Here is a 14,056-nt window from a genome sequence, read left to right on the forward strand (position 1 = left end):
TGTGTTCGGCAGCACCCGCCTCCACTGGTCGCGCGCCCGTCGTTCCCCGCCTCTGCCTGCGCCCTTGCCGCGCCCCACCTCTTCCCCGTGCCCGTGTGCCGCTGCCGTCGTTGCTCCTTGCTGCTTTCCCCTATCGCCGCTCGCTGGAGGCCGCCGCCCGCACGCGCTCTGCCTGCTGCTACCCCGCCTAGCCTCACCGCGTCGTCCCGCTCCGGCCACGGCCTCGCCTAGTGCGGCCCCTCTCCTACTTACGCCCCGGCGCCCCCACCGCCAGCGTCGACCTCGCCCTCCTCCAGGCAACGCCCCCCTTCGCCGATGCCCCATAGCGCCCTGCCAGACGGGCAGGCGCTCGTCGCCCGGGTCCGCTTCCGGTGGCCGGCGCCCACGCCGACCAAGCGCCCACCACGCCCCGGTGGCCTCGCCTCGCCTCCCCGGTCGAGTTCGGCCCTGCACGGGTGCGCCCGTAACCGCACCGCTAGCGCCCACACGCCCGCAATGGCCTTGGGCCACTGGCCGAATGGGCCCAGCCCCAGAACGTTTACAAAAAAAAATTAATTAAAAATAAATAATTATAATAATTATTAATTAATTAATTAAATGATTAATTAAAGAATTAATTAACTTAATTAATTTTGATTAATTAAACTAAACAATTAATTAAACTAATTAATCATAATTAGATTAATCTAATAACTAATTAAACTAACTACTATTAGTTAATTAATCAACCAATGACAGCGGGGCCCACCCCTAATTAATCCTAAATAGGTTAATTAATATGTTTAATTAAAATGTGTCATTGATCGGTGGGACCCACACGTCAGGTTGACCAGTTAACCTCTGTTGACTGCTGACATCAACATGACATCATGCTGATGTCATAAATCCATTTTTGAATTAAAATAATTAGATAAATGCTAAAAATGATTTAAATCTTTTAAAATCAATATAAAATAAACCGTAGCTCGGATGGAAAAACTCTATACATGAAAGTTGCTCAGAACGACGAGACGAATCCGGATACGCAGCCCGTTCGTCCGCCATGTATCCCTAGCATAGCGAACACGCAACTTTCCTCCTCCAATTCATCTGTCCGAAAAGGCAAAACACCGGGGATATTTTCCTGGATGTTTCCCCCCTTCACCGGTACCACCTCATACTGCGTTAGGGCACCCCTAACACCGCTACTTGTCATGTCATGCATCGCTATGCATCTGTTTGCATTATATTCATTGTTTCTTCCCTCTCTTCTCTCCGATAGACTACGAGATTGACGCCGCTGCTGGTGCCCTGATCGACTACGTTGTTGACGACCCCTCTTTCTTGCCAGAGCAACCAGGCAAGCCCCCCCCCCTGATCACCAGATATCGCCTACTCTTCTCTCTACTACTTGCATTAGAGTGGTGTAGCATGTTACTGCTTTCCGTTAAGCCTATCCTAATGCATAGCCTGTCATTGTTGCTATAGCTATTGATACCTTACCTGCAATCCTAAATGCTTAGTATAGGATGCTAGTTTATCATCAGTGGCCCTACATTCTTGTTTGTCTGCCATGCTATACTATCGGGTCGTGATCACGTCGGGTGTTGATCACGGGTATTTACTATACATACATACTATACATGTTATGACTAAAGTCGGGTCGGCTCGTTGAGTACCCGCAAGTGATTCCGATGTTGGGGGCTGGAGGGGCAGGTGGTTCCACCCAGGTAGTGGTGGGCCTAGGTTCCCAACGGCCCCTGACTGTTACTTTGAGGCGGAGCGACAGGGCAGCCGGAGACCACCTAGGTGAGAGGTGGGCCTGGCCTTGGTCGGCATTCGCGATTACTTCAAAATAACACGCTTAACGAGATCTGGGTATTTGATCTGAGTCTAGCTACTGGCCTATACGCACTAACCAACTACGTGGGAACAGTTATGGGCACTCGACGTCGTGGTATCAGCCGAAGCCTTCGTGACGTCAGCGACTGAGCGGCGCGTGCCGGGTTCGATGGGAACGCCTGCTCTTGTATAAGGGAGGCTAGGTCTGCTCACCGGCCGCGTACACAACATGCAGGTGTGCAATGGGCGATGGGCCCAGACCCCTGCGCCATAGGATTTAGACCGGTGTGCTGACCTCTCTGTTGTGCCTAGGTAGGGCTGCGACGTGTTGATCTTCCGAGGCCGGGCATGACCCAGAAAAGTGTGTCCGGACAAAGAGGGTCGAGCGTGTTGGGAAATGTGGTGCACCCCTGCAGGGAAGTTAATCTATTCGAATAGTCGTGATCTTCGGTAATAGGACGACTTGGAGTTGTACCTTGACCTTATGACAACTAGAACTGGATACTTCATAAAACACACCCTTCCAAGTGCCAGATACAACCGGTGGTCACTCTCTCACAGGGCGACGAGGGGAGGATCGTCGGTTAGGATTATGCCATGCGATGTTACTTGGTGAACTTACCATCTACTCTCTTCTTCTGCTGCAAGATGGAGGTTACCAGAAGCGTAGTCTTTGATAGGATTAGCTATCCCCCTCTTATTCCGGCTTTCTGCAGTTCAGTCCATATATGTTACCCCTTTTCCATTTGATACCAATGCATACATATGTAGTGTAGCTCCTTGATTGCGAGCACTTCGCATGAGTACTCACGGTTTCTTTGCTCCCCCTTTTCCCCCTTTCTATACCCGATTGCTGCGACCAAACAATGGAGCCCAGGAGCCAGACGCCACTGTTGACGATGACTCCTACTACACTGGAGGTGCCTACTACTACGTGCAGGCGCTGATGACGACCAGGAGTAGTTTAGGAGGATCCCAGGCAGGAGGCATGCGCCTCTTTCGATTTGTACCCCAGTTTGTGCTAGCCTTCTTAAGGCAAACTTGTTTAACTTATGTCTGCGCTCAGATATTGTTGCTTCCGCTGACTCGTCTATGATCGAGCTCTTGTATTCGAGCCCTCGAGGCCCCTGGCTTGTAATATGATGCTTGTATGACTTATTTTATTTGTAGAGTTGTGTTGTGATAACTTCCCATGAGTCCCTGATCTTGATCGTACACGTTTGCTTGTATGATTAGTGTATGGTCAAATCGGGGGCGTCACAAGTTAGTATCAGAGCCAACTGCCTGTAGGAATCCCCCTTCCACACTCCTTGCCCGAAGTCGAGTCTAGACATTGCAAAACTTTTACTAACATGGCTGTGTGTCTCATGGGCCCACGTCGCCATTTGGGTGGTATTAGGATCTTTTACTCCTCGATCTTTACTATGGGACTCTAATCTCTCTTCTATTTGGGTTAAATGAATTTTGCTAAATCTAACATTAGGATCTCGTGATCACATCCACCCGGAGAGCCCCTTGTTACAGATGATCGCCTGCGGCACCAGAAGACTCTGAAGTTACTCTACAATGTTCTCTCGAGACTTTGTACCATCGCTTTTGCAATTCCCTTTCATCGATAAACCCCCTGCGGATGACCCCGTAGACTTGTCACTCATACAATCATTCCCGATGATCTTATTATTACAAGATACCCCGAAATACTCTATTGTTCCGAGAATCCTTTGAGCTTACTGCCTTGCAGTTCCTTGTCACCTGAATACCCCTGCGAATAATTTTGTGCACCTATCGAGTATCCACTCATACTCAGTTGATTCATGTACTTCACAAAAGTCTTCATAATACCATTCGTTCTTGTAAAAATCTTCAACAGCCTATTGTTCTTGAAATTCTTGCTTGCTTGCATTATGGTTAACCCCATAAGTTTAGTAATCTTATCGGCACCCTTTGTCACTATTATTTTGAGTACATTAATTCGACATGTTTGCAGATGCTCGCAATCATCAAGCAATTAGACTCCCTTCGGCTCAGACGTCACTCCGGACATGAGCTAGTTCTCGACCAATCAATTTGTCATCGATTGTACTCCCTATGTCTATTCGACTATCCATCTTTGATCAGAGCATTTGCTTCTGATTCTTCATTTTAGAAATCATAATTCCCTTGTTATCTAAGCATCGAATTATTCAGATGTTCTATAATCCGATGCATTTGCATTCTTTCTTTCCCTTATTGAGTACCGATACTCACATCAGCTCCGTTGTGGACCCCCAGGCCCATTGCTGGGTTATTATCCGTTAGTATCCTTCACAAAAAATTCTTGTGAGTTATTCCCATGATACATAATGTCTTTTGACAATCTGTATCTTCTGCTTTGTCAACCATGCTCTACTTCCGATCTTGAGTTATTTGCTCCTGAAGTTTGTGGTATATGTTCCTAAAATGCCCCTATGGGTTGAACCTATACCTTCCCTAACCATATGCACCCGAGAGCTTCCACGAGTCATACTCTTCTGGTGTTTTGCCAGATAATATTTCAACACTACAACTTCATCGAAAGCGAGAAGTGAATGAAAGGTTGTGCATTGGAGAAGTGGGAGTCGACCTTGAACTTTGTGTTCATGCCCATGGACACGGTGTAGATCCTATCATGGAAGTTTCTTGTGATAATAACTATTGCCTTGATGAAATATCATCTGAATCTGTGAATTGATCCTTTGCAATCGTGGTTCTGACCGTAATTTCTCTTTGATTCCATTCCTCGGACAAGTTAAAGTACTTGTCTTCTGCACATAAATACCTCTCCGCAACCTCTATTGTGATCTACCTTCGAGTATTACCCCGTGGTATCTCGATAATATCACATAACCATATTACTTCTTATGAGTTCTTCAAGGATTAATTCTCACTGATTCCAATTAACCCCCGGGTTCTGAGTTGATAGACACTCAAGGACACCTATAAGTGAATCAATTCTTCACTTCGATTCAATAACTCTAAGCAACCTTCATTGTTCATGAGTTTATTAATCCTTCAAGTCATTCCTAGCCTGATCGGCTATACCATTATTGGGATAATTTTTAACTGTGCTACCTGGTCCTTCTTCACGGAGCACAAATTTCAACAGTGAGCTAATCTTACGTCGATCTTCCTTGTCATATCATTTCTCCTTGAATAACAGACTTGATTTCGAGTTTGTTTCATACCCATGGTTCTGATAACTTTCGCTTCACCCTTCCTTTGCTTGATGTCATCGATGATCGATTATATCCTCATGAAACCCCTCGGCAAGTGTGTCGTGATCATCATCAACATTTTAACCCCTTCCAAGATATCAATTGAATTCATGATGAGAAGTACCATCCTTTCCCTCGATGATTTGTGTTACCATCGACCACTTTATTGCCTTCCGTTCAACGCAAACTTGTTCGTGTTTCATGATATGCCTTGAGATCCTTGCTATCCAGCATTAGTTCTTTACCTTGGAGTATTACCATCTTTTATGTCAAGAATGTCGTGAGAATTTTTCCACCTCTTAAGTATTCTTGATACAAGTGAAACTCCTTGCCATATCCATTCGCTCCTTGGTCCGCGTGTTGTTTCTAACCGGAAAACCGTCAATTGAACTATGACGTGTGAATTCAGAACTTCTAGCAAGCCTATTACTTTGAAGTTAATGGTTGACATTCCAATCTGAGACCATTGGTTATCGAATTACCATTCTGACATTGGTCATGCTACCTAAGCCCGTATTTCGGTTGTGCCCTTCAACCAATGCTAATTGTGTATGTTTTTCTCAAACATACATCATTATATCATTTGATCTGACAAATGTTATCTCCTGGTTCATATAATTGAGGAAATCCATCTTGTTGGAAATCTCAATGACTTAGCGCTAAGTCCATCAGCCACCTCCTCATCCTCTCCTTGGTTTAATAATGAACTCTTGTTTCGGAACTCGCTTCCCTAGTTCGTTTCCCAAGAATCTACAATGTCATCTCGTCAATTTGTGTCGCACCCTTTTCTCCTCAGGCATCCTGAGTCTGAGGTATCCTAACACCAATCAGATCTGAATCTTGATCAGATATGATGGTTGGAACATATGTCCAAAAGTTATAAACATCGGTCTTTATATATGACCAGGTAAGGTGATGTTATGCCTAGCACACCTGGCCGGAGGACCTATTGTCATAGTTTCCTATTTAGCAAGGTTAACCCTTCTTCCATGAGGAGATCGTAAGACTTATTCTATATGTTGTTCCTGATGAATCCTTTGTGTATCCAAGTTCGATCGTTGCTTGAAGACCATGTCAATGTTATCTCGAAGCATTTCTGTGGTACTCCGATTTTCAACAAGAACATTTGAAGCCCAATGCTAAATGTGTCTTGCTCAATTATCCAAACACCGTCGTGTGGGTAATGTCATGAAATTTCTCTCCCCTACCTAAAGAGTTTTCTACATTATATCCTGTCATGGATATCATGCTCTGCTTGTCCTTGGGAAGGATATACCCCTGAAATATGTGTTTAAACACATTTTATTTTCCATTGTTCTGTTTAATCTGGTAACCAATTTTTTCCTTTCCATTGTTTGGTTTAACATTTCTTGTGATCTATACGATCTAAGCAGTAATAATTCTCCGCTTATGTAAACACCTTGGTGTACAACTCTGTCGGTAAGACCCTGTTACTATTGTTGATGACATTTCGGTAACCCCCGATGGACAAGAACCTTGCCTATTGGTCCGCCTCGTTCAACGAGCAGGACAATGGTTCTCTTCGTCCCTCGCCCTTGGTACCGACATTGTTGCCGACATAACTGACAGGCTATCCTCTGACATGCCTTGTTATCATGACTGTGCAAAATATCACCGCCCTTTTTACTTTTAACCCACATGGTGGGCCCATAACCCATAGTTCCACAGGATTGAAACCTGACTCTCCTGTACACCCCCTGTTCAAGGTTTTTCCTCGCGCGTGGCCTCATATGTAATTCCTGAGCCACCTTCCAAGAGATCATCAATTCTGGTATCATACACAATACTTATTCCCGTTGCTTGGAACCCCTTTCACGCCCTGTTTCAGGCATTGAACGATTGCCTGCCCGCTCGAAACTTCCCATGATACCTCCTTACTTTGCTCTCGATATTTTCTTAAAGTTTCAATTCGAGAGTTACTTTCCTCCACCTTCCCCGATGTTATCGACTAGATAGTCAACCTTGCAGAGGTCCGTTCCCCCGAAATACCCACCCTTTATTCCTTCGTAAGTACGATGGACTTCTCGAAGAAAGGATGCCGACTTCATCATGATGACCTAAACCAACGAAATGATGACATCAATGAAATGGATCGATCTCTTCGAGAAGAGCAACCAAGACTGAGAAGATTCGTTAGAATTTCATAACCAGATCTTTCCCCCTTACTACACCCCTTAAATCTCGGGACGAGATTTCTTATAGTGAAGGAGAATTGTGATGCCCGGATAATCAAGCTATAGTAACCTCTGCTATTGTTGTCACATCACCTCGATTACTGTTTCTAATCTCGCGTTAGTTTGAAACCGATTCAAATTCAAATTCAAAATAAAGGCAAACCTGAAAAGTTTTCTAATATTAAAACCAAAATGTTCGGGATGTGCCAGTTGATGCATAGGTGATTAGGGTGAAGAAACCACATTTTTATAAAATATTTAAATGCAATAAAGTAATTAAAACATTAGTTAAAAGAGTTAAATAAATGCCTATTGAATTTATGTAAGGGATTACGCCTCTTTCCTGGCAGAGAAGACGGACGAGGACTGGCGGCCCCGGAGCTACCTCCACTACCTCGCCGCCGCGTCCAGTCCGACCCTGCCTCCTGCAAGCACGGCGACTTCTTCGACACCGTCTGGGCGGCCCATGACCTAGCCATGCTAATCTCTTCGGGTCAGTACAGTAAAGTGGGCAATTTGGGATTTATTTTTCTGAAACTGAAATTGAGGAAATTTTGACACAAATAAATGTGGAGACTGGATTGTTTGGTCAATTGGTTAATTAGCACGTACAACAGAGACAATTTGTTGCAACATTAACATGAGTGTGTGATGTAGAGATAATGAGATATGCACCGTGGTTTGCGTGGGATAATATAATCGAGTTTGTTGTCCACGGCCAAACATTCTCGTGATTCTGTTGAATCCGTTGAGGAGGCCTCGTGGTTATCTACTTTTTCACGTTTCTCGCGTAGTGGGTAGTGCCCCTCTCGCAGCCGTGGACTCATGTTACCGAATTATTTGGCGATCTGGCGCTGATTTATTGGCGCGCTCACCAAAAAATTCTCACGCGCCTATGCACCACGCACCAAATCAGGTCCTAAACTAACCGCCATAGTCTCCTGATCCTCTTTGAAAGCAAACACGTCCTCATTCTCCAAACCAATTTAGCTCGAGGGGTGCCCGGTGTCCCTCTACTTCCACTCGGACGTGTGGTCAGGACTCAGGAGTTCCTCTGCTTCCTTTGCAATGGCCGATCAATCGGCATGCGGCGATCACAATGGGGTGCCACGGTATCATTCTCTTCTCCCTCCCCATTCCCCTCTCTCCTTGTCTCTGTCACACACCCCTTAAGTACTTTTCTTAAATTCTGTCTTGCGTGATTGTGCTGATTGTACATTATTTCTACATTGCAATTTCTTTGCTGGACGATCCATCAGTAATGATTTATTGGCAGTTCATAACTTTAGTTTGGCATGTTTTCTTGGTATAGGAGTTGATCTTGTTTTTTTGTTTCTTTCTAAAATATGTTAGTCGTGAACTAATTTTGTAAGAAGCGGAGAGAATATTTGTAGAACCTTAAATCTAGGATTTAGCTGGTATGCTCACATAAAGGTTATGTTTTATGTGTTTACTACAGTAGCAACTTTAAGGTGCTTTCACCCGTTTTTGGTACAACTCGCTTGGTACTGCAGTAGGTAATTTTTTGTTCAGTTAATTAAACTATGAATCTATCATATGACTTCACTTTCTTTCTGATTCATACCACAATTATATGGTACACTACATGAAAAAGTAACTTATCTCCAACTAGTATGTGCTTCTGATGGCCATGAATAACCTGAACAGTTCCCTCAGTTTCTAGTTCAGAAAGTTGAAATAGGTATTAGTAAACTTGAACATTAGTTAGCTTATTTGGATAGAGCTCCTAATGACCATCTTGTTAGTTATGGTCAATGTAGGACAGATATAAAATTGTTTGATTGATGTTTCTCGCTATTAAAATATAATTAATGTATATTACACTTTACATTCATGATTAAATCCAATGCTTATACTATACCTCCCGCTTCCATATATAACTAATGTATAAAACCCAACTGGTTCTACATTTTTGTAGCAATGTAGATGCCAACCGTAGTTGGATGTACAAAAAGAGAGATGAGGGAAGTTGATCAGTGAAGCTTGGCAACATGGAGTCGATAATTTTCTAGATCATGCATTCTCATTGCATGATGCTGCAGTAGACATGGAATCCCATTGTCCTTGCAGCAAGTGCTTTTGCCGTTATAAGTGCACAAGGGATGTCCTGACCACACACTTGTGCAACATTGGGTTCATGTTAGAAATAATAAGTCTAAAACTGGTGGGTGGGTGGTAGTTACAATTCTTTATTTGGTCACAACCATGACAAATCTACTTGGTTTATCTATGAAGTGTTGGAAGCTTTGATGATTATGCATATGCTCATTTCCAAAAATGCACAAGTAACTAACAAAAAAATTGGGATTGTTTTTTGCAGTGGCATTTCAAGTGTGACCAATCAGAGCAAGAGAAGGCAGATGGTGATTTGGAGGAGAACCTAACTAGGAAAGTGAAGCAGATGCTACATGAGGAAAAGGCGGCAACCATCAAAAGATTAAATAAGAGGGACAATTGCCTACATAACTAACAAAAGTGGATGAGGATGTTAACCGCTGGCCAACTAAGGAAGCTTTAATTTCTGCAAAGAGAGTTGACTTCGGTACAGACGTTGGTTGGCATCTACAATGTGAGCACTGGAGTAGTGCTGAATTGAGAGGGTTATGTTTAACCAACAAGAGGAACAGACTTGCTAATGGGGACACGGTCTTCCATTGCAGTGGTGCGAGAGATGTTATCGCCACACGTCAATTTCTGGTACTATTTTCCTCAAACATCTTTCTACTTAGTATTGAATAAGAAAGTTTCATTTACATTGGATGATGTGTCAGACTTTTGAAATGCAGAAACTCAAAACCGAAAAGACCCTGGAATTTTCGGTGCTTGGCTTCACACACACAAATTGCATCGAGGGACTGATGAAGAGCAGATACGCAGTGAAAGAACTGATGATCGTTGGGTTAGTAAAAGATTGCGACTTACTTCATTATAATCATGATGAGAACTATGTGCATAACACTGTATTTTACCATTAATTTTTAATTTGAAAAGGAGGATTTTGATAAGGCAATGACAAATGCCCATGGAGAAAATTGGGAAGAGGAGCACCCAGATTTGGATGGACAAATCATCTACAAGCAGTAGGTATAATGACACATGGCAGGCTGGGAATTGCTAATGAGTTGTTTAGAAAAGCAGAGAAGGCGAAGTTTAAGTCTAACAGGGCGATTACCTCGCAACCGGTGCGGTCTGCTAGGGAGGACCGTCTAGAAAGAGAAAATAAACATTTGTAGCGGGAGATCAAGCATCTTAGAGGGATTGAGCTTGTTGTTCAGGTAATCTGGTCTTCTCTTATAAATTGGAGTCTGAGTGAATAGGGTTGTGCTGACTTGTGATGTTTATTGTCTTTGGCTGAGAAAGGGGGACTCGACTTTGATGGCATAATCCAATCAGCAGCAGATGACTTTGTAAGTTATACCCATTTCAATGGTAGGGTTGCAGCAGATGACTTTGTAAGTTATACCCATATCAATGGTAGGGTTGCAGCAATTGAACCATTATGTAATGTTTCTTTTGTGTATGATACATAGTCCCCATCATATTCTGAAGGCAGATTTCAAAGGGGACAAGGTGATGTGCCTCACCACGAAACCGAAAAGGTTAGTTCATTATCGTCGTGCCTGCATGTCTAGGGATGACCTCTCCTTGTTCTATTATTTTTGTGTTTCTCTTTGCATATGTATTAGCACATTTAGACCATATATCAAGAAATATTTTGTGTGTGCAAGTCAGGTGCATGATTTTGGGCCATTGAAAGTAGTGGCAGAGGAAGATCCTTCATATGCTTTAATTACATATTTATGAAAAGAAATGCATGGTTAACTATATCAACGCATTCCTCTAAAGGATTATATCACCCAAGAGAAATTACTACTGCTACATGTAAATACTTGATGGTTGATAGAACAAGTTTATCTGCACTTCTATAAGAAAAAAATGATGTGAAGACCAAACTTGATAGCCTACAGTTGCCATGATTGTTTCTCTGTACATATGCCTTGTTTACTCGCATATCTTAATTTGCTATTATTTCTTATGTGCGTAACTAGATAAAGTTAACCATGTTAATTCGAAAATCATCAATAGGCAAACATATAATAGTATGAACAATAGTTTATTTGTACTTCATATATAATTTATTCAGGTCGCAGGGAAAGAATTAGTAGGCATTGAAGACTTTAGGCTATCCACCTGGAATATTTTTCTTATGAATGCTCTTCCTTTTTAGCTAAGCATTGTCGAACCATGTTTGGTGAAGCCTCTGTACATATGCATTTCAATTATAATACATATACATGCAAGGATTAGTTCACCTTGGGACACATGCTGCTAGTATATGCTTTTGACTGTTGTTTGAAACAAGTTCACATGCACATCTCTACAAATGTACTTTACGAAGTTATTACTGGGAGCTAAACTGATGCTTGCTATCTCTTAAAGCTCGGCCATACACACTCATGATCACTCTAAATTGCTAGTTTCGGGATTCCAATTAGCTCCATGCTAGGAACTGTATGAGCAGTGTAATCTAAAATATTGTTGGTGTAAATTTTAGGTGAGCTTTTGCCATTAAAACTATTTGAATGGAAATTTATAGTAACCTATTTTTGTACATGTCGTTCTTAATTAGTTTACTATATTCCCAAACTAGCCAATAGTGTTCTATTAGTTTACTCGTTTGGCTGTGTCATGTGATTGCAAAATGTAAACACTGCTGATAGTGGGGTTGCAGATAGATATGCACTGTACTTGGAGTATGTGTATGGAATATGTGTTCCTGCTAATTCATGTTTCCTTTGAAAATTTCATTTGAAGAATCAAAAGGTGAATAGGCAATCATATTGTTAGATAATCATATTGTTAAAATAGCAGCTACTCCCTCCGCTCCGAATTACTTGTCGCAGGTATGGATATATCTAGATGTATTTTAGTTCTAGATACATCCATTTCTGCGACGAGTAATTTGGAACAGAGGGAGTAGCAGCTAACTTGTCAATTAGAAAAATTAGGTTTGGTCCTTGTAGGTCACTTACATTTCAGCTACATTATACTGACAAATAGTCTTGTCATTACATAGGGAATGGGAAGCAGGAATGGAGGCAGTATGAGTCATGGGAATGATGATGAGGGTGACTACTATGGCAATGAGGTATATGATAACTATGGCGAGGGTGGTCTGTCGATGATGAGCAATATGATAACTATGGCGATGAGGGATATAATGACTGTGGAGATGAGGGATATAATGACTATGCCAATGGCGATGGTGATTGGCTATAAAAATCTAATGATCTTTAAGTCATGCCAAAATGAAGTTATGTTAGATATTTGAAACACTTTATCTTATGGACAAATTTGTCTGAACAATTTATCTTATGCAAAATGTGACCTATCAATTACTATTTTGTTCTACATTCGGCATTTAATAATTATGGTTAATGCAATTTGGATGCAACTCAATACCTGTGCTTGTGTATGATATGCATTTGAAATGCCAATATTCTGAGTCATTACTATCGTGTGAAACACCCCTTGGTGAAAGAAATATCTAAGGGGCGAGTAATGCCCTATGGTAGAACAATTGTCTCGGTTACACAGAATGCCAATGGGGACTTCAAACTGTTGGTGAATTTATAAATTGACGGTGTTCGCTCACCCTTGACTAACAAGTTTCCTGAAGGGTTGTATGCACTGCAGATCATATAATGAGCTGACGATTTGTTTCTCCTCATGGCTATAACTAGGCCCGGCAGGTCAAATGTACCGTCGACTATTCTGAAAACCGACGGGAAGCAATACCCATCGGAGAGTATATGCCCAATGAGGAACCGTCAGCTATAAATGTCGTTAGTTTAAGATGAGCCAGCAGGTCACAACAACATGCCCGACGGGTCCCCGTCGGCTAACTACCGTAGGCGACAATATTACCCGACCGTACCGTCGGCAATTACTGTAATGGCCGATGAAGCAAGGCCAACGGGAGATTGCCGACGGTGTACCGTCGGTTTTAGTAATAGTTGACGGTGATCAAAAATATCCGACGGTGATTGGACCCTCGGTTATAATGAAATATCTAGTAGTGAGATCAGATAAGGGATTGGGCCTCTTTCCTCTTGATACTTTGTGTAAGTGCACATTCTTTCAAACAAGTCATTTTTTTAAACCATCATATTTGTATTTTTTGGACCAAATTGTTTCCCACCCTATTAAAGAAAAATAACATATCATGCACTTACAACATCAATGCTAGAAATAAAATTTTGGAAGTTTACTTTTATTAAAATTTTCTGGAATAAAACTATTGGTTGTTCCACATGTTTATTGAAGTCGTCTATTGAAACATATCACCGAGGGCTAAATTCAACCGTCGGTTATTGAATACCCCACCGGGTATTTAATCTAATAGGCGAGAGTGACTTATGCACCGTCGGTCATTTATACTTATAGCTGAGAGTTTTGTTTTAACCTTCGGCTATTAAATTTCATCGTCGGGTATTACATGTAATCTCCATGGGTATAGCCAAAACCGTGGGATATTACAATGAACTGTCGGGCATTGGGTTGGATAACCGAGAGTTGGGTTTTCCCCGTCGAACAATTTAGGACACCGTTGGTTATTAGTGGTCATACCCGTGAGTTGCCAATAACTGTCGGTCATTGCCTCCCCCGTAGGTTATTACTGTAATGACCGACGGACCGTCGGCTATTAGATGTAACCGTCGAAAATATGGGGATTTCTAGTAGTGCATAGACCGAAAGCAGAAGCGTTTGACCACGCGGTTGATG

The 14,056-nt window shown here is 42.4% G+C and overlaps 1 pseudogene; it reads left to right on the forward strand.

Annotated features, from left to right (window-relative positions):
* The first annotated feature begins 315 nt into the window (after positions 1 to 315).
* Positions 316 to 12,602, forward strand: LOC147978827 (uncharacterized; annotated as a pseudogene).
* The last annotated feature ends 1,454 nt before the right edge of the window (positions 12,603 to 14,056 follow it).

This window comes from Triticum urartu, chromosome 3A, assembly GCF_056163025.1.
Source record: "Triticum urartu cultivar PI428250 chromosome 3A, HENAU_Tu73, whole genome shotgun sequence".
NCBI classification, from domain to species: Eukaryota; Viridiplantae; Streptophyta; class Magnoliopsida; order Poales; family Poaceae; genus Triticum; species Triticum urartu.